Below are 4708 nucleotides of genomic sequence, written 5' to 3'. Positions count from 1 at the left end.
AGGTGGGGCCTTTGGGAGGTAACTAGGCCATGACGGTAGAGCCCTGATAAATGGGATTAATGCCCTTATAAGAAGTATGGGAGAGATGATCTCTCTCTCTCTCTCTCCCATGTGAGGGCACAGCAAGAAGGTAGCCATGTGCAAACCAGGAACTGAGCCAACCAAATTGGCCAACACCTTGATCTTGGTCTCCCTACACCCAAGCCTGTGACAAATAAATTTCTGTTGCTTAAGCAATACAGTCTATAATATTTTTCTTATAGCATCCTGAACTGACTGAGACATTTAATGAGCAAGAAAAGCATCTGGAGGGCTTTTTTAAATACAGATGCCAGGTCTGCTCCTCAGAGGTTCCCATTCAGTAGGTATGGGTTTGGGCCCAATAATTTATATTTGCAACAAGTTCTCAGGGGATGCAGAGGTTTCTGGTTTGGAAATCATACTCAAAGGATTACTGGTTTACTAAAAAGGCTGGCCCCAAGTTGGAGCTGCGTATAATAGCAAATCAATCAAGTGAGATTTATCAGCACAGATTAGCAGGCAGGGTAGGTTTAAATAATTGATGTTCATAACATTCAGAAATGCTTGACTTCATTTTTGTCTATGAGGTAAAATTAAAGAATATATGGAAATATGTAGGTCTAAAAACAATGACAAAAATAAAAGAAATGAAGCACTCAATTCCAGCAAAATGGTCTAGTTTTACATATAATAAGAAAGAGAAGGGACCAATGTTCTTTAAAGTAAGTTGAACTGGAAACTACTCAACAAAATTTCCCGGAAAAGATCAAGAGAACAAAGAATGTAGAATACCACAGGCATACATGAGTACTTTAGAAAATTAGATGGGAAAAAAAATTTATAGTCTTATTAAAGAATCGTGAGACATTAAAGGCTGGGAAAATTCAAAAAATGAGGAGAGGAAGCATTCTAAGGAAGATCCCATGAAAAGGAATGGTTCTCTATTGAAGCCTCAGGGCTCAGGTTCAACAACATTGGCTCAGTTCTTTTATCTACCAAGAGTGATTCTCCAAGGGAATAGACATGCAGAAGTGGAAACACCTACCCAAGAAGGCAGGCATGGTAGTCCCACCCAACTCAGCAGCAAGAAGCAGTTGTACTGGCACAGGAGAAGTGGAGACTCTGTCATTTGTACGAATCTCATCCTCAGCTCAACTCTATGGTGGTCAAGAGCTGCAGGGAGGTGGCAGGTGGGAAGGTGTGCACTGGAAATAGAGGCCTGATTATGCTGGATGGGAAAGAAATACATCTCAATAATATCTTGGCTCTGCAGCAGCAGTGAGTGCAAATTTTTTATTTTTGCGAGAAAATTTTCAAAATACTGAGAGGAAACAATGCAAGATGAGCTTTTTCACAGCTTGATGAATGAGCTCTCTCAATGAAACCTAAGTTCGCACAGTGGTGGAGACCAACTGATACTGTGGTGAGACTGAAACAGATTGTCTAAATTTCCATTCTTCCATCAGACATCTCCTCATCTTTGCCATAGTCTCAGGTTGGCGCCAACAGTGTCATTCTACATTGTATAAATTTCTGAGTTCTTTGGATATCAGTTTGCTTCAGTTAACTGTGATATCAACAGTGATTTCCTTATATATATGTATATTATATATGTATGCATATGTGTGCACACATATATTTCTGTGTTGTGTGTATGGATGTATGTGAATGCTTGTGTGTATCTGTGGGCATATGTATGTGCATATGTATGCATGTACATGTGTACATATTCATGGGATGGGAATGGAGCTGGTGGTGTGGTTTGTGTTCTATTAGCTCTCTAGATTCGTTAGAAAGTAAAACAATGATAAACTTGCATTATCTTTAATTGGTTGTACTTCTAAGGTCCTGAATAAAATACAGTTGACAGAGACAGCCTGAGCTACAACTGCTAACAAGGATCACAATAAAGGATCCTTTTTTGTTTCTTTCTTCCTGGAAATTTGTTAATATACAAGAACTCACAATGATGAAATTTGGAACATTTTTATTTTGCTGTCATTGTATAACAGGAGTATTATAGATGGTCTTTCAGTTACAGTGTATAATGTCTGGACATTTATACTTGACTACATAGCTTGGCAAGACCAGGGATGAAGAATAGAATAGGAAGACAATTGTCATTCTCAGAACAACACTTTCCTAGAGCAGATGAGGTGCAATGAATAACTGTGCTGGTACAATTGATGTACCCATATTTTGCCATGCATGATGTGCACTTTTTGCCCAAATTTTTGAGGGAAAAATAAGGATGCACATTATACATGAGTATAATGATTATCTACCATGGATATAACAACTCCTTTTATAATGCGCACAAAAACACAGGTGCTCATTATACACGGCAAAATATGGTATATCTGATGCAGGCAGACCTGGATGTCAGGGCACACATCTCCTGAAAGTTGGAGCAAGGTTGATGAGGAAAACATAAAACCATTGATTGCTTCCATCCAGGGATCAACCACTAGCATGCAGAAGGAAATGAAACCCTGAGGAATGTCCTTCATGCCTTGGCTGTTTACTTGGGGCGCTTCTACTAAAGCACCTCTAACATCTGGCCTCTGCCTCTACCCCATGCTCACTATCCCCGGAGGAGGCATGGCCTTCCTAACTGGGGAATTCTGCGAGGGGACTGAGCCTGTCTGTGCCGTTCATTCCTTTCCTCTCCTGCAGGTAGCTGCCTGTGCTTCTGGCATGCAGCCTGTCAGCCCGCACTTAGTCAGTCTTCCAGCCCACAGAGGAAGGCCTGCAGCTTGAGAGGGCAAGTCATCACAGGCAGGTGGGGAGGAGGTGGGATAGAAGGATGTGTGATGACAGGCCAGAACCCATCTGCATTCTCCACCTAAAGCTCAGCAGCAGCACAGAAAATAGAATTTTGTGAGCCTGTCTGACTTTTGACGTGTCATGATTATCACGCTCACACCTCAACTGTGGTAACAAAAGATTTTACTAGATATGGCTAGATTGGTTGTGACTTATGAGAGTGGTGGCCACAGCTTTCTCATTTCTATTTGAAATTCAGCTACCCTGACTCTCCCACTGCTGAAATGCATGGGGCATGCGTTCCAGGGAAGTCATGGTGACTGTCTTTACCTGACTTAGCAGTGAAACCCAGCTACGATTATGCCTGGTTGGAGGAGGTGAGGAAAAGTGAAATCTACACCAATGCATAATTCTAAATTTCCTTCCCCATAAGCCCTTTAAATGCTGTTAACAACAACAACAACAAAAAAAAAGTAAAACAAATTAAACTAAATATTTTTTCAAATCTACAATACAAAATCCACTTTCTATTTTCCTCCTTGCCTTAGTCACAAGTGTTTTCTGCTCTCAGTGAACTCCTAGAGTTTGTGATGCTTTTATAATGACATTTGCCAAATTCTAACATATTGTAGTATTTATGGCTTAACTGCTACTCAACTCTAAGCTTTGCGAGGCCAGGAATGTCATCCTATTTATCACCCATCCTTAAGATAGTGACATGCAAAGAGTTCTTGAGGCAAGTTTGTTCAATGAAAGGAGTTTTTACTTCTTGTTGCAAGTATTTAAAGAGCTCAGCATTACAGCTTTGTACATCCATCCTGTGGGGAATTATTCTTTACCACTAAATTGTAAATTGCATTTCAGATGAAAGCTTTGATTAAAACAGGCCTTGCTGGCAAAAGCACCTCACGTCACTAGCTGCAAGTGGTGCCAGATTACAAAAATGAGCCAGGTCCCTTCCGGATTTTGGATTTCAATAAACATCAATACTCATATGTTTAAAATGGAAGCAAAATCCTTCAAAAGGTCTTAAATTGTGTTGAAGTGAGGATGAAATATACTGCTGATCTGAGAGGCGGCATGGCAACAGAATTTCTCAGCTCTTTGGTCAATAGTTAAATGAGCTGAGAGCCTTACAATGGAAATAACCACGAAGGTTGTGCTGTCACCATCCCTTCTTTTATACATGAGGAAACTGGGACCCAGGGAGGGTCAGGGACATGATCAATGACTTCACAGCTGGTCAGGGGCTATACATCCCCTTAGCTCTCACTGAGGCTGAATTATAAATATCAGTGCAGAGAGATTCAGGGTTCATCAAAACCTGGCTGCTGAGAGAGCTGTTAATAATTTTTTAGGACAAGATGCCATGATCTGGATTGTAGGAAGAATGGTCTGGAAATCATGCGCAAGCTGAGGCAGAAGCAGAGAAGCAGGGGACACGAAGGCCACTAGAGGGACCCTGGGCTGAGACATCTAATGAACACTGGAGTGTTGTGTTCTAGGGAACATATCGGGTAAACCAGCTGAGAGAACATTTTATAAAAGTTATTTGTTTAATAACCTGCTTCCTAAATGAGGTAAGGATTTAATCCTTTTTATATTTTGTTATACTTATTCTCCAGCTCTCTTGCCAGCTTTTCCCTCTGGGTAAGAGATGAATTTAGAAAATTTTAGAAAATGGTGAATTTAGGGGGTTTTGTCCATAACAAGCAAGATTTGAGCCTTTTCGTTCATCTCAGAGGTGGGAAAAAAAGACCTGAATAGACTAAGGGTATATTCACCCATCGGAGTATTATGCAACTATGAAAAGATTGAGGTAGACCTTCTGTAGTGATGTGGAATTATTTCAAGAACACATATGTTGATCTGTGACTAATACAAGTCAGAGAATGACATCAAAATGCCAGTCTACTTGATT

The sequence above is a fragment of the Pteronotus mesoamericanus genome, unplaced genomic scaffold, assembly GCF_021234165.1.
Source record: "Pteronotus mesoamericanus isolate MK-2021 breed Mesoamerican mustached bat unplaced genomic scaffold, CSHL_Meso_final scaffold_54, whole genome shotgun sequence".
NCBI lineage: Eukaryota > Metazoa > Chordata > Mammalia > Chiroptera > Mormoopidae > Pteronotus > Pteronotus mesoamericanus.
This window is presented reverse-complemented; position numbering follows the sequence as displayed.